The 23,886-nt window shown below is 38.7% G+C and overlaps 1 pseudogene; it reads left to right on the top strand.

Moving 5' to 3' along the window:
* Nucleotides 1-12,821: 12,821 nt before the first annotated feature.
* On the top strand, nucleotides 12,822-23,661 carry LOC112171443 (annotated as a pseudogene).
* Nucleotides 23,662-23,886: the final 225 nt, after the last annotated feature.

A 23,886-nucleotide genomic window follows, 5' to 3' on the forward strand; every position in this document is an offset into this window, starting at 1 on the left:
TCAAAGATATATTTTTGGGAAATAAAATCCCTTTTGTGCCGTGAAAATCAAGAGAGAATCAAGGTGTTGACATTAAAGATAAGCTTTGGAGATTTTTAAGGGATGGTGGAGAGTGTGCAACAAGAAAAAGGTCCAAAACAAGTCCAGATTCGTTCCTAAATTCCCTCAAGATATTTTGGCCCAAAATGAAGAATAAAATAAGATTAAATCATTGGAAATTCGGCAACAATATATATTAAAGGATTATGGACTTATTTTAGAGTTTTTTGATTAGTTGGATGACATAGCATGGCTGACATAGCGCTATGTGATTGGTTGAAGCTGTGTGGAGCAACCAGAAAATTAATTGGAAAATAAAAGAAGATTCATGAAGCTTGGAGAGCACTTTGCCATTCCCCTATATATACTCCCTCTCCCTAGACGTTTTACACACCATTCTCTACATTGAAATTAGCGACTCTTCCCTTTTGATTGCTGCTCTCAATAGCGAGGAGGAGAACTTATCGGAGGTAAGTCGAGTTTTAGATGATTGTAAAGACTACATGACTGCTTTTCAATCAGTTAGAATTCGACATATCTACCATGAAGCAAATGATGTTGCACATAGACTTGCACACCTTGCTAGTGTTTCTGGGTTAGATGATGTTTGGTTAGATGAGACTCCTGCTATTATTCAGGATGTACTATACGAGGATTATTGTCATTGTTACTATGTAGCACGGAGTTCCGGTTTTATGTCCCCCCCCCCCCCCGGTTGTAAAATTTTAATATAATAAATGGAACCGGGCATGGGGCTGAGCCTCCCAGCTAGGCTGGGTTCCAAACCCCTTATCAAAAAAAATAAAAAATTTCCCACAACATCAGGAAGCTCTCTCTCCCTCTCCATTCTCTAGTTGCAAGTTCTGCGTTTTCAAGCAAGGAGAGGAGGAAGAAGAAGGAGCTGTGAAGATCCTAGCCTCCATCATCCACCTTGAAGTCGTGAAGCCTTGAAGACTTGCTTCCAAGATTCAAGACAGGAAGCCTACATCATTCTCTTCCACTATCAGAGCCCGAATCCAGAGTTTGCACACAGCCGCCTTGACGCAGTCGGAACAGTAACCTAGCTAGGTTTACAAGCAATAAACCTAAAACAAAGGTTTTGGAGTCCACCAGAGATAAAAGAGATAAATCTCAATTTGATTGATAATATGATAAAAGATCGTTCTACAGCCGTTTAAGGTTGCTTATATATGGGAAAAGAAACCCTAGGGCGACTAACAATGAAACCCTAAAGCCCACGAGTTAAAACAAAACAAATCCAAAATAAACTAGAAAATCTAAAATAAAAAGAATGCAAAACTAGCCTAAAAATTATTAAATCACAAATCGGATAATTAAGACGATACATTTTGGCCTAAATCTGATAGGGCTCACTAAAGTAAGTCTTGAAGATCTCGTCGTTCCCATTCTGGAAATGTATCATGCGTCTCAAACGGACATTCTGGCCAAAAGTTAGTCAAATCTGATTCAAAATCAAAACCTGACTTTTCGCACAAAAAACCCGAAAAGTCCAAAACCAAATCTTCTTGAATATTTCAGCGGCTAGTAACCTGATTACGTGTGAGTTACCTATTTTCCAATCACTCTTCTTAATTTCACGCCGCTTCTTTATTTTTCTAGTTTTTCAGCTAAACCAGACCCATTCTCGTCCTACATCATTCTCCTCCACTATAAAAGAATTCACCCTCGAGTTTCTCTTGTATAAAAGGCGAGAATTGGTAGACAACAAACCCGATAAAAAATTAGATATTTGAACCTGTGAGTCAATGGTCTGATCTTTTGCATATTCTGATGACACAATCATGAAGCCAACACCATAGATGAGTGTGTCATATGCACTTTGGTTGTCATAGGCAACCTTAGTAGATTCTTCTTGGCTCTTAAAGTTGCTTTCTTGAATGACATCTGGTTCTGAATGGTTTATTTCAGGCTCCAAAACTTCTTCATTATTAATAACCATGTCAACACGAGCAATTTCATATTTAATCTCTTCTTCATCATGGATGATTTCTTGTGGGGCTTCTTCTGTTGAAAAATCTTCTATCTTCTCTTCAGTTAAACTATCACTCGCAATGGGCAAAACAAACTCTTTGGACTTTAACTTCTTCTCAAAAATCTTAGGAGGATAATTCTTGAAACAAAAATCTCTAGGCAGAATTTTTTCGCTAAGAAGACCTTTCATCTTGCGCCATGTCTGAACACGCTTTTTTCCTTGCCTCTGACGAGAGCTCTGAAGTTGATCCCACCAATAAGCAGCATCTTTCTTCAGCTTCTGAGAAACCATCTTAGCTTGCTTGTGTTCTAGAACCTCCATGATCTCAAAGAATCTATCCACTTTAACCTGCCAATCCAGAAAATCCTCCACGTTCACGTGACCGGAAAAATAAGGAATATCAACCTTGATTCTGAGATCTTGGGAATCATGATCAACATCACCTCCACCACCATGTGGAGCCCTAGCATGTTGTCCTTCCCCGCCTCTGTTACAATTGTTGTTGTTCCTTCCTTTTAACAGCCCACGACATTCTGCCATTTGAGCGTTGATGGCTGCCATTTGAGCGTTCATGATAGCGGTCATCTAAGCGGTAAAGGCATCCAAATCCGCTCTTGTAATTGAAGCATGTTCATCAACCATTTCTACAAAGGTAAATAAAAGAGACAGGAAAGACCTGCTCTGATACCACCTGACGCAGTCGGAACAGTAACCTAGTTTTACAAGCAATAAACCTAAAACAAAGGTTTTGGAGTCCACCAGAGATAAAAGAGATAAATCTCAATTTGATTGATAATATGATAAAAGATCGTTCTACAGCCGTTTAAGGTTGCTTATATATGGGAAAAGAAACCCTAGGGCGACTAACAATGAAACCCTAATGCCCACCGGTTAAAACAAAACAAATCCAAAATAAACTAGAAAACCTAAAATAAAAAGAATGCAAAACTAGCCTAAAAATTATTAAATCACAAATCGGATAATTAAGACGATACATTTTGGTCTAAATCTAATAGGGCTCACTAAAGTGAGTCTTGAAGATCTCGTCGTTCCCATTCTGGAAATGTATCATGCGTCTCAAACGGACATTCTGGCAAAAAGTTAGTCAAATCTGATTCAAAATCAAAACCTGACTTTTCGCTCGAGAAACCCGAAAAGTCCAAAACCAAATCTTCTTGAATATTCCAGCGGCTAGTAACCTAATTACGTGTGAGTTACCTATTTTCCAATCACTCTTCTTAATTTCATGCCGCTTCTTTATTTTTCTACTTTTTCGGCTAAACTAGGCCCATTCTCGTCCTACATCACGCCTGATTTCAAAGAAGCCCCAATCCAAGAGAGCTCCCCGGACAACAGAAACTTAACAAAAATGAGAAAGAAACTATAAGCCATGAAGCGAGTAATGGCCAATGCCATTAAGGTTTGGAAATCTTGGAAGTTTTGTTGAACGTAGGAAACCGACGATAACCCTAGCAGAACACTAGGTCACTTTTAATGAGAATACAGTGGAATTTAATAAAGATTTTGTTTCTTTTCCTAAACTCAATGATGCTATGATATTAATCAATACGTACTTTAGTGTTTTCCTTTTTCTTATGCTACGATATTAACTAGTTCAAGTCTTCAAGACATCTTTCTCTTTTAGTGTTTTTCTTATTCTTTAAATAAAGTGCTTCTTTCCAACCAAAATATGTGTTATCTTCTAGGTTCTTTTCAGTTTTCACGTTTTCAAAGCTGAATAGGCAATGCATTTGTAGACGCATGTATTTGGCTTCAGTGTTTGTAATACTCTTCTTATGATCTCAATGATCGTTATTAATGAATTTCATTTCAAAACACTAAAAGTTGCAATTTTGAAAGAAGTGATAGCAAACAAATGAAAACCAAGAGTGAACTCTCTCGAAATCCTAGTGTCGGCTTTGGGCTGATTCCATGGAGATTCTCGTCGCCTCCACATCCATGTTCGTTGGTAGATCAATTCATCGTATGGTGGGCTGCGGTGATGATCAGATGGTTCAATCTTGGGCTCCGTGGCAAACTAGATTTTTTATACTGGAAATTTCAAATCCGAAGGAACCGGGCTTGACTGACTTTCGTTCGCTTGGTTCGGATTGCTTTGATCTTGCTATTGCTGCAGGTGATATTGGATGGTGGCGGCTTTGTGGCTCTACATCGCTATTCTTCAAAATCGGGCTGGTTCCAGCCTTAGCCAAGACTGCTGTTGCCGAAGTTGAATATGATGTCTGAAAAGATGAATGGTAACAGCTAGACCTGTAAATGGACCGGATTTGGATCAAATCGACTTAAATCCAAATCCGTTTACTTAAAAAAAAAAAAATATCGATCCAAACCCGCTCCGTTAACCCAGCGGATCATTGATAACTCGATTCAAATTCGTATCCGCTGGATTAACGGATACCCGATCCGCTAATCCGACCCGTTTATAATTTCAAATATTTTAAAATTTTAAATAGTAATATTAAATTTATATCATGATACCTCATAAGATATTAATAAAATATTAAAACAACATGAAAAGTATTACCAAAAGTAGAATTACATTATCAAAATTCTTAATGCTTCTTGAAATCTTGGGTGATGGACTATCCCCTTGGATTTATGCAAAAAATTTGTATTGGAAATTCTTCGTATTTTATATTTTATATTTTTTGAAATAATAATATATTAATAAAAAAATATTTTATTATTAAAAAAAGGGTCGGATCATTAACGGATCGGATCGACCTAAATCTGTATTTGATCCATTAAATAACGGGTAAACGGATTCGGATCATTAACGGATCAACAGATCAAAATTTTCGATCCAAACTCGTCCAATAGCCACGAATCTGGAGCGGGTTCAGATCAAAATCCGGTCCATTTACAGGTCTAGTAACAGCTTCACTGAAGCCATCAATCTTGATTCTAGTGTTGTTTTGGCGCTGCCGGACATAGCCTCCAACATCTCAACGCTAGGGATTAGATTTGGTTTTGGGTGTCCAAATCAATATGGTTGGCTGTGTATTTGGGTTGTGTTTGGACCCAAGTTCAACCTGGTTTTAGGGATTTCGACGGCAAGGGTTCTCTCGCTGCGGTGGTTTTCTGATCGACCGAAGATGATGGTGGTGTCCAACAGGGCAGCTACATTTGGGCCTCAGTAGGCTTCTTGGGCTTGTAGCTGGTTTTGGAGCTCTGTTAGTGTTGGGGTCCAAAATGTCTAGTGGGTCTCTTGTCCTTGATGGGCTTCTTGGGCCGCTGAGCGGGCTTGAAGCTTTGAAGATAGATTTTGGGCCTAGCTTTCTTTGGTCCAGAATGACTTTTAGGTTTTTATATTGAAAATCGTTAAAACATTCATAATCATAATTTATAATTTATGAACATAAAATCTTTAGATTTGACAAATTTAGTTTATTCATTGATTTAATCTAGTTTGATATCGTAACGATTACCGATTTAGAAGAAATTTTCAGAAGTGATCTACTCATGTATACTTAAATATCTAACGGTTGATTTTCCAAAATATAATCAAACAGTGGGTCTCACAACCATTAATTAAAAAGTCTTCATGAAGTCCTCCTTAGAGCTTGAATTTCATTCTCTTAAAAGTAATTTTAATTGCTTCACAAATCATAATGGGTATTTTAATTGTCTGTGGGCATAGCCTCTGAGGTCTTCAACGATAATGGATATTTTCAATAATACAGAGGTTGTGTCACCTTATTGCAATTTCAAAGGCTGGACCTTTATTTCATTTTGACAGTTGTTCTTCGCATTTTGGTAATAGGGTTGTTCTGGCGCCAAAATAGCTTCCCTTGCAGTTGTAGGATAGAATATAGTCATACTGAAGTAGCTGTTTTGCATAAATCTCAAATCTGCGAAGAACTAAAGAAAACGAGATATGATAGATCCTTCAAAACAAAAACTGAAGTGAGAAATATACGTGTTAAAAGATCAGACTAGTAAATGTGATTCTTATAGTTTGTTTCTATTTAATTTGGTAGTTTAGTGCAACCTTTCTTGGTGTTTAATATGATGATTTGGTTTTAATGAAAGGCGCAGAGAAAGCTATAAAAGGCAGCAAATTGAGCATGTCGGAAAAACAATCTCTGAATGGAGATCGATGAAATTGTTGTGGAAGTTGAAAGCGAAGAGAGCAATGAAGCAAAGGGGACTTTTTCAAAAGGCTCAGATGTAAAATAACCATATACATGCTCACAACATATGCACACAATCGTAAAAGGGATTAAGGCTTACCTTCAGCAATTACTGGCATGGATTCCATCTTATGCAACTGCAAACACGAACACTGAATATAGCCTTCTGTTACTTACCAACTTGCTTCTCAATGGACAGAACAATATGCAAAACGTCGGTAGTAATCAGGGACCAATTCATCTGTATATATAGGTGACTTAAACCACAAGAAGCTTCCCATTAAAGCTATCCATATCGGTTTAGGTTTCCTAGTTAGATTCTTAATGTATCACAACTTGTAGCCTTCCTTGTAGACTAAGCAATAGATTACTATCCTTAATGAATTGATACACTATTCATTAAGTCACTAGTATTGATTTACTGTTTGTATCCATGTTAAACTAGGATTGATATTAAGCTAATCATCAATTACTTTATGATGATATGTGTTATGTCCATATTTGATCTTACAATCTCCCCCTTGGACTCACACATATCATGCTCGATGATTTGCACCAGAGAACATCAAAACCTACTTAACTTACTGAAGTGCGCGCCAGATAACAAACTTAAATCGAAAATCCATTCCAACATGGTCAGATCACAGTTACTTATGCAGAGCAAGAAACAGTATACATTTTAACAAAAATGCAGAGTTTCAAAACCACAAACACAAGCTCCTGCAATCCACATATGTCAAACCAGAAGTGATACAATATATGTTAATGTGTATCAACAAGTAAACATATATTAGGTCCTACTTTATGTTTCTAAAACCAAAAACTCAAGCAAATTTACTGAACACTGATGGCTTAAAGATATTGCTTGAACCTTAACATCATGCTTCACATGATTTAAGCCATCTGATAGCAAGTATAACTTTAAACACAAAATCGATAATTTTCAGAACATTCAACAAAAACTGCAGTAATAACCAAAATCTGAAAATACCTCAAAATTTATTAATAATAAAATCTGTCATTACAAACAAGTTGTGATAAACAAAATAAAAGATCACAACTAAAACACAAGAACTCAAAAAACCTTAGAATTTTAAATGCTCCAACTGGACTAACTCTCTACTGAACCTAAGCATCTAAATTAGCTAAAATTCCAATGCTTGCTGTATGTTTCTGGAATGCTGCTACTGACAATGCCTTGGTGAAAGGATCTGCTAGCTGTGAATTTGTGTCAATACTCAAAACAGCTATTTCACCATGCTTTACTCTTTCTCTAACACTGTAATACTTTAGATCAATATGCTTGGAATTATTTGACCTTTTACTGTTCTTGCTAAAGAAAACTGCAGCCTCATTGTCACAATAAATCACAAGTGTTCCAGCCACAATGTGACTCAATACTTTGGTCTGCATGAGAAAATTCCTAATCCAAAGTCCTTCACACACAGTTTCATATACTGCAATAAATTCGGCTTGCATAGTAGAAGTTGAAACAAGTGTTTGTTTCATGGTTTTCCAAGCAATAGCACCTCCTGCAAGCATGAACACATATCCACAAGTGGACTTCTTGGAGTCTGGATAATTCCCTGCAAAATCCGAGTCTGAGAATCCAATGAGTTTCAGATCCTCCACTTGCCTATAAACTAGCATGTGGCTTTTAGTTCTCTGCAGGTATCTCAACACTTTCTTCCCAGCTACCCAATGTTCATGGCCTGGATTAGATTGGAATCTAGACAAAATCCCTACTGCAAAAGACAAATCCGGCCTAGTGCAGACTTGTGCATACATGAGACTTCCTACAAGTCTGGCATAAGGCTTTGACTCCATATTTTCTTTCTCAACATCACTATTGGGACTTTGCTTCTTGGTTAACTTATCTCCTTTGGACATGGGAACTTCTCCAGCTGCACACTTCTCCATACCAAATCTCTTTAAAATTTTGGTAACATAATTCTGTTGAGACAAACCAAGTAGTCTCTGTGCCCTATCTCTTTTAATCTCAATACCTAGTACATAGGATGCTTCTCCTAAGTCTTTCATGTCAAAATTCCTTGATAGAAAACTCTTGGTATCTTTAAGCAATTTAATGTTACTGCTAGCCAAAAGTATATCATCCACATAGAGTACCAGAAAAATAAAATTGTTCCCAACAGTCTTCAAATAAACACACTCATCAACAAGATTTTCTGTAAATCCAAAAGTAGAAATCACAGAATCAAATTTCTTGTACCACTGTCTAGAAGCTTGTTTTAGGCCATAAATTGATTTTCTTAACTTACACACTAAGTTTTCACTTCCAGCTTGTACAAACCCTTCTGGCTGCCTCATATAAATCACTTCATCTAGTTCGCCATTCAAGAAAGCTGTTTTAACATCCATCTGGTGCAGCTCCATATCAAAATGAGCCACTAAAGCCATGATTATCCTAAACGAGTCTTTTGTAGAAACTGGAGAAAAAGTCTCAGTAAAGTCAATGCCCTCCTTCTGTGTAAAACCCTTGGCAACTAATCTTGCTTTATGTCTCTCTACATTGCCATTTGCATCTCTTTTGATTTTGAAAACCCATTTACAACCTATAGGCTTCTGGTTGGGGTCAGGTTCAACTAATTCCCAAACTGCATTTTGACTCATGGAATTAATTTCTGCTTCCATTGCTTGCTGCCATTGATGAGATTCATTACTTTCAATGGCCTGATTAAATGTAGTTGGATCATTGTCCTCTGCACAGTCCATTTCAATTTCTGCTTCTTGTAGATAAACAATGTAGTCACTCTCTTCCCCCCCATAAGTTGGTTTTCTTGCTCTCTGTGATCTTCTAGGTTGAGCCACTGGATGATTTTGAGGTTCAGTTACTTGACCAGTTACGTGGTCAGTTACTTGGTCAGTGACATGGGCAGTGACATGGTCAGTGACATGGTCAGTGACATGGGCAGTGACATGGTCAGTGACATGGGCAGTGACTTGACCAGGCACAGTTACTTGGGTAGTTACATGGTCAGTGACATGGGCAGTGACTTGACCAGGTACAGTTACTTGGGTAGTTACATGGTCAGTGACATGGTCAGTGACTTGGTCAGTGACTTGGTCAGTGACATGGTCAGTTACTTGGCCAGTTACTCGACCAGGTACAGTTACTTGGTCAGTGACATGGTCAGTTACGTGACCAGTGACATGATCAGTTACATCTTGTTCTAAAGGCAATGCTACACTTATATTCTCATCTGACACAATTTCCTCAAAATCTGAGGTTAAATCCTCAAGGTTTGTATTGTGAACTTTTTCACTTAGAAACTTTACTTGATGTGTTTCAAAAATTCTAGGTGAATGATGAGCAGAATATAATTTATAGCCTTTAGATTTATCTGGATAACCTATAAAATAGCAACTAACAGTTTTGGGGTCAAGTTTATTCAAGCTTGGATTATAAATCCTAGCTTCTGCATGACATCCCCAAACATGACAGTGATGAAGACTAGGTTTCCTGCCACACCAAAGCTCAAAAGCAGTATTTTCTATGGCTTTGCTAGGTGTTCTGTTGCAAATATAATTTGCAGTTTTTAAAGCCTCACCCCACAGAAATTTAGGCAAACCAGTTGTACACATCATGCATCTAACCATGTTCAAAAGAGTCCTATTCTTTCTCTCTGCAACACCATTCTGTTGTGGATTATAGGGTGTTGTGTATTGAGCTTTAATTCCATTGTCTTGCAAAAACAAGGCAAATGGACCCTTTTGTTGGCCGGATTCAGTGTACTTTCCATAGAACTCTCCCCCTCTATCTGACCTTACTGTTTTGATTTTCTTTTCTAGTTGATTTTCTACCTCAGACTTAAAGATTTGAAAGGCTTTCAATGCTTGTGCCTTTTCTGAAAGTAGATAAATATAACTGTATCTAGAAAAGTCATCAATGAATGTGATAAAATACACATTCCCACAGATAGTTTGATGCCTAAATGGTCCACATATATCAGTGTGTATGAGTTCTAATAAATTTTGGCTTCTATATGCAGTCTTCTTTCTAGTATTAGTTATTTTTCCCTTAAAGCATTCAACACAGTCTGTTAGATCAGAAAAATCAAGTTCATTTAGGATGTTGTTTTTCACCAAAATTTTCAGTCTCTCTTTTGAAACATGGCCGAGTCTTCTATGCCATTTCTTGTAAAGATCAGTTTCCTTCTTAGTGCTCTTTTCAGTTAACTCTTCAGGTTTATCCTCAGTGAAGCAATAGTCTATGTTCTCATGCATTCCCATATAGTTTTCTACAGAATCTAGCCAAGCTCTATAGTTGGTTCCAGTTAACATCAAGACACTGTTCAAGTTCATGTAGGAGTTACCTAAGGAGCAAAACAAAAATTCGTGTGAATTCTCAATTTGTAAAGAAAATAACTTTAAGTTTTCTGTGTTTTATTTAGCTTTAAGCAACCAAAACAAGAACATACAGAAAACCTAAACAATCCATACTTGCATTCATATCAGTCCATAACCAAAAATAATGTTAAGCAACACTTTTGAGCAGAAGCATAACATCCTGGAGTTCTTTATCAATATACCATGTTCAATGAAAACAAGTTATCCAAAGAAATTTATCCACATCTTTAGACAGAAGAAAAATTTCTAAGTATCCGTATTTATTTTCATCAAGCACGCATATTGCTGTTTTGTATTCTAAAACCATACTTGACCACTTCTTTGGAAGATAAAACTGAAGCATAGTTTTAAAACACAAAACACAATTTCAGTTTTGTTATTCGATCAGTTACTTGATTAGTTACCTGACCAGTTACTTGGTCAGTGACCTGGCCAGTTACATGGTCAGTGACCTGGCCAGTTACATGGTCAGTGACCTGGCCAGTTACATGGTCAGTGACCTGACCAGTTACATGGTCAGTGACCTGACCAGTTACTTGGTCAGTGACCCGACCAGTTACATGGTCAGTGACCTGGCCAGTTACATGGTCAGTGACCTGACTAGTTGGTCAGTTACCTGATCATCGTTTTTTGCCAACATCAATGAAGAATGCTTTGTGCATCATAATCACTTATGCCAACAGAAAACCACAAAACCCATGAGCTTTTAACTTTATATTCTACCCAGATTCATCCTTGTAAGAAAATTAAGCTCTCGTATCTGTCAATTTTAATAATGTGTAAACAAAATCTGGGAGATTTTTGTTCTTCATGCAATTTTACACAATCACAGATACAATACCATATCATCAATCAATTCAACATGCATATTCAAGCATAACCAAAATTGATTTGATTCCAAGAAACCACGGAACAATCAAGAAATTGTAAATTTCATCCGGTCACCATCTACTCTAACCTAACGCACGCCGGGAATGCAACTAAGGTTCTTGAGCACAATCAAAAACACAATTATCATGCTATGAATCGAAATCAATTTCACAGAAAAACCTGTTTTTGCTTTTTCCCCAATTTGCTGCTAAAAATCACAGCGGAAGCGTGAACTTGATATTTAACCAGATGCAGCAATTGACTTAAGTAACTTACCTTGATCAGTTACATGACCAGTTACATGGTCAGTTACCTGATCAGTGACTTGGTCCGTAAAGCAAAAACCCTTTTTTTTTTTTTTTTTTTTTTTTTTTTTTTTTTTTTTTTTGTGTTTGTTTTGCAAAACCCTAAAACGATTTTGATACTTGTGAGCCTATGCTCTGATACCAATTGTAAAACCATAATTACATGCTCACAACATATGCACACAATCGTAAAAGGGATTAAGGCTTACCTTCAGCAATTACTGGCATGGATTCCATCTTATGCAACTGCAAACACGAACACTGAATATAGCCTTCTGTTACTTACCAACTTGCTTCTCAATGGACAGAACAATATGCAAAACGTCGGTAGTAATCAGGGACCAATTCATCTGTATATATAGGTGACTTAAACCTCAAGAAGCTTCCCATTAAAGCTATCCATATCGGTTTAGGTTTCCTAGTTAGATTCTTAATGTAACACTTCATTGTAATCTTTCTTGCAGACTAAGAATAGGATTACTTACCTTAATGAATAGATACACTGCTTCATTAAGTTACAAGTATTGATTTACTGTTTGTATCCATGTTAAACTAGGATTGATATTAAGCTAATCATCAATTACTTTATGATGATATGTGTTATGTCCAATTACTTTATGAGCATGTATATGGTTATTGTAAAATAACCATATACATGCTCACAACATATGCACACAATCGTAAAAGGGATTAAGGCTTACCTTCAGCAATTACTGGCATGGATTCCATCTTATGCAACTGCAAACACGAACACTGAATATAGCCTTCTGTTACTTACCAACTTGCTTCTCAATGGACAGAACAATATGCAAAACGTCGGTAGTAATCAGGGACCAATTCATCTGTATATATAGGTGACTTAAACCACAAGAAGCTTCCCATTAAAGCTATCCATATCGGTTTAGGTTTCCTAGTTAGATTCTTAATGTATCACAACTTGTAGCCTTCCTTGTAGACTAAGCAATAGATTACTATCCTTAATGAATTGATACACTATTCATTAAGTCACTAGTATTGATTTACTGTTTGTATCCATGTTAAACTAGGATTGATATTAAGCTAATCATCAATTACTTTATGATGATATGTGTTATGTCCATATTTGATCTTACATCAGAATCTTCAGCTCCCAAGCAAATCAGTCAAGTGGAATTGCAGGAGTCTGGTCCCGGCTTTCCTCCATCAGATATATCCTGGCTTAACCCCACTAATCCCCCCATGATACCCGCCCTCAATGAGACCCTCACTAGGAGAAAGTCCTTGCAGATATTAGCTTACTCTAAATCCAAGTCACGATTTGGTGAACTACCATATCACGCTGAATTGGAAATGTTATTTGAAGACACTAGTAGTTTAGATGAGCCGGTTGGTGCAAGTTTTCATGGTAATAGCGGCTCATTCACTAGGACTGTCTCCAGCAGTTCTTCCAAGTCCCCAGAGATGCTGTCTCCGGAGAGGCCGAAGAAAAAGGATAAAAAGCTCAACAAGAAGGCTAAATTGCTGTCTCCGGAGAAGCTGAAGTATAAGGATAAAGAGCTCTACAAGAAGGCTAAATTGAAAAGAGATAAGCAGTGGAAAGCATTTAACAAGAAGATCTTGATTAAGTCGACTGTTTTTCTGTGCATTTTGGTTTGTTTAGTGGCTAGCTTCACTTATGAGAAACTAAAGAATCTTATGGTTTGGGGATTGGGGATTTGGAAATGGTGTGTGCTTGTAATGGTGATGTACTGTGGCGTGTTTATTGCGAATTGGTTTATGCGGTTTTTAATTTTTATGATTGAGACGAAGTTCTTGCTTAGGAAACAGAAGGTGTTGTATTGTATTCAAGGAATGGAGGAGAGTGCTCGGGTTTTCATATGGTTGGGTTTGGTTCTTCTCACATGGCTACGTACTCCTGTTCAACCATGGGGTTGAGATTGAGCAATCAAAGACTTGCACCAGGATTTTGCATTATGTTTTGTGGACTCTTGTTTCTGTTCTCGTTGGGGCATTTTTGTGGCTGTTAAAAACTCTTCTGCTTAAGTTCTTAGCATTTTATTTCCAATCATACACCTTCTTTGATAGAATCCAAGAATCATTCTTCCATCAGTACGTTCTTCAGACCCTTTCAGGCAATCCACTTCCAGACAAAGCACGGTCACAGGCACTAAATTTCATGACGACACACAGAAACAATATTGCTGAGAGCGAGAAACAGGCCATTGATATGGGAGACCTTCAAAAGATGAAACAAATGAAGGTTTCACCTTGGACCATGAAGGTATTGGTAGATGCAGTTTCTACTTCTGGGCTATCCACTATATATGTCCCATACATTCAATGATTGGAAAGATGCAGCGGATGAAGGGAAATATAAGAAGATTACCAGTAAGATAGAAGCAGCTACTGCTGCCTATCATAGTTTTAGGAACGTTGCTGGGCCTGGTTCCAAGTGAGAAAAGCCTACCTTATCTAAGTGCTCACTTATGATAAATATCCTGTTTCCCTTTTCATATTTAGTTTTGTTTGATATCTTATGTATGAGTAGGTACATTTACGAGTCGGACCTTATGAAGTTCATGACTAAGGAAGAGGTGAAGCTTGTGTGGCCGCTGATTGACGTAGCAAACACTGGACAAATTGGCAAAAATGATTTAACAGATTACGTGGTAAGACCTTTTCGTTTTATATATTGATCTTAACTTCCGCATGTTGTAGATCTTAATTGGCTTCTGGATATCTAGTTCCATGTTGTTAGCATGTATTTCATTACATTGATCCTATACTCTTGATGCTATACTCGATCATGCATGCCTTTCAATTAATGTAAATGCAATATAGTGATATGGAGAAATAAGAATTTGATAACTCGATTCTGTTGCATTTGTTTACATTAATTCTTTTTCATCTTCTAGCGCTAAGCATAAAGAAAAGAATATTAAAAGATTCATTTGGTCCATTGTGTTTGATATCGATCTTCTTGGCATAGCAAAAATAATCTTTACTTGGTTAAACATCTTCGATTCTTCCCATCACAATAATGTTTTATATTGACATCTGCAGATTGAGAATTTATGATTAGACAGAAAGAAAAAGCAGCATTTTGTAATCTGTGTTTTTCTTTCTTTTTTGGCAAGGCAGCAGTTTGTAATCATATGCCACTTCAGTTGGTACCATGACTGAGTTCTTGGAGTTTCTGTGCTTTGATAATTCTAAATTTGTTGTAGGAGAATTGTAATTGTATATATTATTGATAATAGGAGCCCTTTATATAGGGAGTTACAAGGTACACAATAGGTAATAGAATCCGAATACAATTGAATACCTAGAACACCTTCCTATTACAACTCTAAACCCTAGTTTGTAGAGGCACACATTATGTCGACATTCTTCAACACTCCCCCTTGTGCCGCTCAAACTTGGTGATGACGCTTTGATTGTTGCCTCGTTAAAAACTTTGCCAGGTAACAAAAACCCTGTGGGACAAAAACAACCCTGGTCGAAGGACAAAAAGAGCACAACACATCCTTCCCTTTTCGAGATCGAACATGTAGACATCATGCGTCCCCCTGATGTCAATACCTCCCCCTGATAGCTACAATCATGGGAGTTCGGATAACTTTCTCAATCCGATGCTCTTCACATGTTTCTCGAAGGTGGATTTTGATAACGACTTAGTAAATAAGTCTGTTACATTATCCTCTGATCGGATTTGGTTCACTTCAATATTTAGAAGTGCTTGTTGTCATTTTGATGGAGGGGAGGAGGAGCACGGAAGGTGGCATTTTGCCTTGTGGGGTCCGATCCCACACTTCCGTCATTTCTTTTCTCTCTGTAGGGATAGAATAAGCCCATATCAATCGTACCTCTCAAATATCAAAAGATTGTTTTTATACCAATCTAATGGCGTTGCGTTGGCGCGGGGCTATGTCTAGCCAACAAGTTCATAATAATTGAGGTGTCCGGTCTTGTATTGTGCTAAATACAATAATGCGCCTATTGTACATAAGTAAGCACTTCTGCTATTAACATATCTTCGTCATCATCCATGGGACGAAATGGATCCCTTTTAGGGCCAAGACTATAGACGACCATGGGAGTGCATTTTTGACTTTATCAAAATGCCTAAGCATCTATTGACACGGTATACAAGTTCTGAATCTAGACAAAACTGTGTTCTCCCAAGGTCCGTCCTCTCAAACTCGGATTTCAGGTGTTCAGCAGTTTCCTTTAACTCTCAAGGGTTTCAATTATGTTTATCAACATAAACCGCGACAATTGCAAATCTGGAACTTGTCATGGAAACGCGTGGGCATAGTTCATCATATCCCTTCCCAATCAAGTAGTTATTTTAGTGAGCATTTCAACCTCGTTGCAAATACGCTCCGTGGTCTAGAGCCACTTGACTTGGGTAAATGAAGTCCACAAGAACCTTCATTATATTCCGTATCTAGATCCTCATAGAGATACGTAGTGACCACATTCGTAAGCTGCATGTTCAGTTATTTGGAAACTACCAAACTGACAAGGTAGTGGGGTGCAATGACATCCATTACGAGAGAATATGTCTTCTCGTAGTCGATTCCAGGGCGTAGTGAGAAACCTTGCACCATAAGGCGAGATTACCATCTCTTTTTCTCATCACGCTATCTCACGAAGACCTATTAATGTCAATAGGTTTTATGTTAGGAGGTGTTGGCATCTCAGGCCCGAAATCCTTCCTCTTCGTTAGTGAATGCAATTCAACCTGGATCGCATCTTTCCATTTAGGCCAATTTTCTCTACGTTGGCATTCTTCAACGGAGTAAGGTTCGATGTCATTGGTCTCAACAATTCCACGTCCTCATGTACACTAGTGTAGTTCGTAGGGATCTCTATATTCTCAAGAATTGGTTCTAACATTGAGGCGTCCCCCAACGATGTCTCTTGGACATAACCACAATCCAAAATATTCTCATGAGACGGATTTTGAGTATCAATGATCAATGGATCAAGTTGTGCCAAACTCGCTCTCTTCTTAGGGCGAGAATCCATCGAACCTATGGGTCTCCTACTCTCTCTAGGAGAACCCATGGCCTATGACACCATTATGCCACCTTTGTGGAGTCACCATACCACCATCCATGGTGGTGTTGCCGTACCCATCTTCTCTGGGTGGCACCATGTCCTCTTGTGAGGACATCAATCCTTGCAGACATGTTTGCAGCAGGTATATATGATCTCGTCACTTTTAGGGGATCAAGATGACACATAGTGGGGACAGAACACGACAATTCCTGTCGTTCCTGTTGAACATTGACGTTCTAATCTCCCCCTAACGACCGGAAGACTGTCTCATCAAAGTGACAATTTGCAAATCCAGCGAAATAGAGATCGCCTGTCAAGGGTTTTACGTAGCAGACTTATAGTTGGAGGCCTATGGCCAACACAAATATATATATATATATATATATATATGCATTCATTGCAATGACTCATGTTGATGCGCTATGGCAACGCAATTGGTACATAAACCACGCACTCAAATATGCATAAGTACGAGATATTTAGTAGGGGTGGGTTCGGTACGGTACCGGATCTTGAAGCCCAATACCACGTACCGTACCAAACTAAGTTGGTACACAAAAAAGCCTACCATTACCGGCCACAGAAATCGGTATACCAACTTTTCGGTATACCGATATCTCGGTTCGGTTTCGGTTGGTTGGGCCTAGTACCGAGTTTAAAATTGGGCCAGATTTCAGCTAAGGCCCAACTAAAATTTTAAAAGCCCAAACCTGTCAACAAATGAAAAAAATGCAATCCTCACATCAATTTGAAGGGCCAACCTGGAAATGAAAAATAAACTAAAAACTCTCATACATCAACTTCACTACTTGAGTTCATCACTTATTCACTCATACATCAACTCCCTTCATCACTCCATAGTTCATACAATTTTTAAGTCAATAATTCATAGTTCACAGTTCACCCAAATGAGGCCTTGATTCTGCAAATTCAGTTGAGTACCTATAGCTGCAAAAAGAAGATAGAAACAAAACATACAAACATCAAACATAAATATAACAGTTCACAATAGCTTTCAGTTTCTGTCAAATGCACCTATCATCAACCTAACGAGGATGTTATTCCTAAAATTTCATAAAAATGGAATCTTTCACTGTATTTCATGCTTTTTCCTAAGCACACATTTGGCAACAGACACAAACCAACTTCAACTTCTTCTACAGAAGTTCAAAACTTCAAATATCTTAGAAAACCACAACACAGGTCTATCATAAAACTAAAAAATCCACAACCTTTCTCACAAATTCAAAAATTTTGATGCATTACAAAGCAGGAAACGAAAAAAAATAAAAGAACAAGCTTTACCAACAAAAAAAAAGCACATACCCAGAGCTGAGGCTTCACTCATCTGAGAGCTCCTCACGTCTCTCCTTCTCCATCAGCCTAAAACAACAAACAGCAAAAAGAGCACATAAAATTAGTAAAACTATTAGAGAATCCATAAACAACCGGGTGCTCAAGCAAAAATCCAAAAGGGTATTCCAATGCACAACACCCACCAAGCAGGCAAGCAGAATCAAGAAAAACAAATCCTGAATCTAGAATTGAATCAAAAAGATTAAGTCTTTGGATATCAAACTGGTATAAAGGGGACAAAAAAAACACAAAAAACCCAGAAAAAAGAAACGTATTACTAGCATCTTCATGAGTCAAACAAAGATCTGAGCAGCAGCACTGACCAAAAAGAGAGTACGAGGACATGAATCGAATGAATTGATACAAGATTTTCTGGGTTTGATTCGAATCGAACTTCAAAGGAGAGGTCCAGAGGCGGAGAGTTCTGGGTTTGAATCGAAAGAACTTCAAAGGAGAGGTCGAGAGGGCGGAGAGGCGGAGATTTCTGGGTTTGAATCGAAACGAGAAGCAGAGAGAGGGCGGAGCCGCGGAGAGGCGGAGATCGGGAGATGTCTAGGTTCGAGCCTTCGAGGCCTCGAGGGAAAGAGTGGCTGAGGGGAAGAGTGAGGGAACTGGATTAGGTTAATAGGTTCTGTACTCTAATCAAGGTTATAATAAGATTTGAAATCAAACTATTAATGATCAACGGTTCAGATCGATAGATGTAAAATATATTTAAATAAATAAATAATATATATAATATACGGTACGGTACGGTATACCGTATTTATCTGAAAATCAGTACCAGTACCGTACCATTATCTGGAAATCGGTTCGGTACTACCGTACCAAAGTCTCGGTAACTAACATAGTTGGTTACCAACATTGTTGGTTCGGGTGGTAATCGGTTGGTTGGTTTGGATCGATAGAATTTGCCAGCCCTAATATTTAGACTCGAACCCAGTCACTAGCTGTAATGCAAATAAAAGTTGAGTGGATGCTATGAGTCGTAGACGAATGAGCATAGCTGCTTGCGATATTGCATAACCCAAGCGGAAATATTGGTGCACATTACCAAAGTCCGGGCTACCATCGTAGTCTTTTAATGGTGGCTTTTCCGCCAGACCAATTGGGTGTGTACATGGGAATATGATACTTGATATCAATACTCAATGATGTGCAATAGTCATCGAAAATTTTCGATGTAAACTCTCTAGCATTATCAAGTCAAATTGACTGAATTGGATGATCTGGGTAATGAGCCCGTAGCCATATGTTATGTGCTAGGAGTGGAGTATAAGCAGCATTATGAGTGGATAATGGCACAACACGTGACCAACGTGTTTGAGTATCAACCAACACCATAAAACATCTATACGGTCCGCAGGTTGGTTGATCAAATCCACAGAATTCCCTTAGATTCTTTGTGAGAATGGAATTATTTCCTCAATCTCCTTTGCATAGGATGGTCTCAATCCTAAATAACAGGCTTTACAAAACGAAACATGGGCCTTTAATCAACCAATGAATAAGGGTTTATGGCGTCAATGCCATGTATTTGCCACAAGGGGTAGGCGGCACCGGCCATGTAGGGCCGGTCTTTGCACAATCATGGCGCCATGAGGAGCATGTGCAGCTCCTCAAACCAATTCTTTGTTCTTACTTTTCTTCGTTCTGAAAATGGATATCCGTGTAAAGTCTTTAATACACGGATCATCATGCCAAAGCCTATATGTGTCAGAATCCCATAAGTCGTCTCTCATGACATGGTTGGATTCAATAATTCGAATAGTGATTGCATACAACCCACTAGAGCGATACATAAGTTTCTCTAATACTCGTTTATATCCGTAGTCATTAGAGGTGATGCAAAGGAACTCTGTCCATTCTCATAATGTGTTTCCACATGAGAACCATTGGCTCTTATATAATAAAGTTCGAATTAAGGTATGTCCAAGACATTAAGTAAAAGAATTGACACTTTATTAATAGCCAATGATTACTTCAAAGTTTCCAAAATCTAATCTAAAATAAAATCAAACTAAGACACATTGTAGTCACTCAATCCGTTTGGTAACTCCAATCAAATATGACCAGGAAAGTAGAGAGAGATGTTGGTGGAGCGAGGCACTTTTAAGTACCAATAATCTCAATGACTTTCCTAGACATCACATTTTATTGGGTCTGCTGCATAAGAAAGAGTTAATACAATTGTCATTTATTGACAAAGGCATATTGCCATTACAAAAGTTCTTGGAAAAATAAAAGGATTAATCTAATCAAAGTCTGCTGCATCCTTGTACACCTTCATCTTCAGCTTTGAAGTCCTCTACGGTGAGATTGACATCTCCACTATCTTCTTCTTCTTCTGCAAGGTACACTTCTTGCTCTCTCAGGTCCCTAAACCAAAGCTCAATTGATCCACATCGATGACACACATCATTGTGGTTGCCTCCCTTTAATTGAGGTGCACATTGTGCACGTTGCGGGCGTTTCCTAGGAGGGTTGGTGCCACCACCACGACCCATAGCGCCACCATTACGGCTAGGGATACCACGACCCCCTTTCCCACATGTGGCATTACCACCACGTGTATCCACACCAAACTTGTAGTTTCCGTCTTGGTTAAGGCGGTTATATGGGCCCATACATCCCTCATGTCCCCTATTCTTGGGGTACCTCTCCTTGCGCCCTCCTTTGGGTGCATTATAATTCGCCTCATGAACGCTCTTAGTTCCAATGGGCCTTGAATTATAATTCCTCACGAGTATGTTATCATGTTTCTCAGCTACAGATATAACATTGATAAGCTAATGAAACCTCGTGATCCGTCCAGCATTGACTTCAGTACAGTATTGCTTTGATACCACAATAGCTGAAACGGGGAAGGTGGAGAGAGTTTTCTCAATTAGCTCTTGCTCTGTGACAGGTTGTCCACAAAACCTCAACATGGACTGTATGTGAAGAGCTTCTGAATTATATTCAGCAACAGACTTGAAATCAGCAAAGCGCAGATTGTTCCATTGAACCTTCAAGTCATGGAGGAGGGAATCTTGGACATTGCCAAAGCACTCTTCTAGTGCTACCCATAGCTCTCTTGCATTCTTGATCGACATATACTCCAATCTGAGTGCCTTGTCCATATGGCATCGCATCAAGATAACTGCTTGAGCATGCTTGGTAGGTGTTCGCACGAACACAAGATCGGGGTTAGGTGCCTAGATTATGGGTAATATTCCCTTTGAAGTGAGATGGTTCTCAACATCGGTTACCCAACTGTGGTAATCCGAGCCTGTTGAGTCAAGAATGGGAAAGTCGAGTCTAGTTTCATTCGACATCCTGAAAATAAGAAGAGAAGATATATTAGTTTCGGAGTTAAACTTCCACGAAAGCTAAAACAATAAGATTTCCGAGCTATGCTACCAAGAAATCAATTTCCAAGAATCTCTTTTGGATTAGACCAAATAATAATGTTTTAATATGGTCACAATTTGATGCTTGCGGACGCTCTTAGTCCAAGCATTATGAATAGTCTTAGTTCATACGAACGCTCTTAGTTCATTTAATTATGAACACTCTTAGTTCGTTTAAGCGTGAATCCCCACAATTCCGCTTTGTTAAATACTCAAATCATTTGGCAACATATATTCCAATATTCTGCAGAAAATAAGGAATTTAAATACAAGAAAGCAGCAACTTTAATTATAAAAACTCACGTGAGGATTTTGGGCTTGAAAACACGCGCGTGTTGATGCAGGCGTGTTAGGATTGCAGATGCTGCTTCAATCCTAAGTTCGGATTGCAGGGGCTGTTCGATCCTAAGCTGATTGCAATGGTGTGCAGCAGTTACTTGCGGCTAAGCAGCAGGCAGCAGGCAGCTTCGGTAGCAAGTGCGCTGTAGGCTGGCAGATGCAGCAGGAAGCAGCAGATTCGGCAAGCAGCAGGTTCGGCAGGCAGCAGGTGGGGTGGGCTGCAGGTTTGAGGGCGGGTGTGCAGGCGGGTGTGCAGTTGTGCAAGGCGGGCTGGTGTGCAGGTTTGCAAGGCAGGCTGCAGTAGGCTGGGGCAGCAGTAGGAGGATGCAGCACGGGCTGCAGAGCTTGCGGAGGAGGGGCAGCAAGCAGGGACTGCAAGTCGTGCAGCAGGAGGATGGGAGGTGCGGCAGGGGCAGTAGGGGCTGCAGTGGCTTGCGGCAGGTTGCAGGAGGCTGCTGGAAGGCTGTGGCAGGGGGCTGTAGGCTCGGCAGGAGGCTGGAGGCTGCAGGAAGGCTGCGGCAGGGAGGCTGCAGTATTTGGTTTTAGGGTTTTTTTTTTTTTTTTTTCTTAAGCTAGGGTTAAAGCTCGTGCTGATAACGTGTTGTAGGAGAATTGTAATTGTATATATTATTGATAATAGGAGCCCTTTATATAGGGAGTTACAAGTACACAATAGGTAATAGAATCCGAATATAATTGAATACCTAGAACACTTTCCTATTACAACTCTAAACCCTAGTTTGTAGAGGTACACATTATGTCGACATCCTTCAACAAAATTAAGTGGTGAAACTTTTTTTTTCAGGTAAAGGCCTACAAATCGCGAAGCATTAGCTTATGCTTTACAAGACACCAAAACAGCTGAAAAGCAATTTGACAGACTTGTGACTGGCATCCTGATTGTTATTACCGTTATAGTGTGGCTTCTGTTGTTGGAAATTGCGAACACCAAAGTACTTGTTTTACTCTCATCACAGATCGTATTAGCAGCTTTTATGTTCGGACACATGCAAGAATATATTTGAAGCTATCATCTTTGTATTTGTAATACATCCGTTTGATGTTGGTGACCGCTGTGTTATTGATGACGTTCCGGTAACTTGCCTAACTCTTACTTCATCAGGCTGGGTACTTTAATCAAATTCTATTAGCTAATACCTGGTAACCTGACAGTTGATAGTTGAGGAGATGAACATCTTTACTACAATCTTCTTGAAGTCTAACAATGAGAAGGTATACTATCTGAATTCAGTTTTATCCACAAAAACCATCAGCAATTATTACAGAAGTTCAGATATGAAAGATATTGTGGAGTTCTCGATTGCTTTGACACCTGTGGAGAAGATAGTCAAGCTCAAAGAGAGAATTAAGGAGTGAGTTGCTTGAATCTTTTACTTGTGTGTGTGCGTGCGTGCGTGTGAGATCATAAGCGAATTACTGGTTGACCAGTGAGCAATGAATTTGGACTGCTCCTTTGTGTTTACTTTTTAGCAATTTGCTTATGCTTGTTCAGGTATTTGGAGAGGAACCCTCAGTATTAGCATCCAAAGCATAATGTGGCGGTGATCGATTTCGAAGGTGTGAACAAGTTAAAGATGGCAGTGTATTTTCATCACACTATGAACTTTCAAGAATTTGAAGAAAAGAATGTGCGCAGAGCCGAGCTAGTTTTCGAATTGCTAAAAATTCTTGAAGAGCTAAATATCACATACTCTATGCCGCCCCAAGAAGTCCACCTCAAAACTAAAAGCGTGCAGGTCGTTAGTTTTATTCATCAACAAAAAGTAGAAGATGACTAGTCATCAGGTCGTTTCATTATATCTTTGCTCTAAGATTAACAATGCACTTCGCATTTCATTACAATCTACAAAGTTACAATAATGAATGAATCAATCTATTTGGCTTTTTAGATTTGGAGTCTTTGAGTCTTGACCATCACCGTTGGCATTGGACTTTATCACTTTCTTTGCACCAAGTAATGAATCAACAATCACTACTACAAAAATTGCATTGCGTATACAACG

The sequence above is a fragment of the Rosa chinensis genome, chromosome 6 (genome assembly GCF_002994745.2).
Source record: "Rosa chinensis cultivar Old Blush chromosome 6, RchiOBHm-V2, whole genome shotgun sequence".
In the NCBI taxonomy this organism is placed as follows: Eukaryota; Viridiplantae; Streptophyta; class Magnoliopsida; order Rosales; family Rosaceae; genus Rosa; species Rosa chinensis.